The following is a 337-nucleotide window of genomic DNA, read 5'->3' as shown; positions in this document are numbered from 1 at the left end:
TAAAAGCCCCAAAAAATACCTTTACAAAAAAAAATTACTTCCTAGGAATTCTTGTTCACACTATGTGATTTTAGGCCAGATTTTCGACTCACTGACTGTTTTGGAAATCGGAGGCAAATTGGTGCCACTGTAAGGAGGACCGCGTTGTCAACAACAAATTGTGTTGAAAAACGTTGTTGATTCAGGAAATGAATTAATGAAATTGATTTAAAATTGATTAAACACTTTTTAAATAACATCCTTTTTAATAGGGATGTTCCCCAAATTCGATCCGAGTCATAAAATATTGAATCCCGATTTAAAGTTATTAAACTCAATCCAATATATATGCTTGATA

The 337-nt window shown here is 32.0% G+C and overlaps 1 protein-coding gene across 1 annotated transcript in view; it reads right to left on the bottom strand.

Moving 5' to 3' along the window:
* Nucleotides 1-337, bottom strand: part of nf1a (neurofibromin 1a) — a gene marked incomplete at its 5' end in the record, with an annotated part of 65,945 nt that overhangs the window by 37,972 nt on the left and 27,636 nt on the right.

The sequence above is a fragment of the Morone saxatilis genome, unplaced genomic scaffold (genome assembly GCF_004916995.1).
Source record: "Morone saxatilis isolate NCDOM2014 unplaced genomic scaffold, NCSU_SB_2.0 Contig8, whole genome shotgun sequence".
In the NCBI taxonomy this organism is placed as follows: domain Eukaryota; kingdom Metazoa; phylum Chordata; class Actinopteri; family Moronidae; genus Morone; species Morone saxatilis.
The sequence above is the reverse complement of the archived record's forward strand: the minus strand, read 5'-3'. Positions and strand labels throughout refer to the sequence as shown.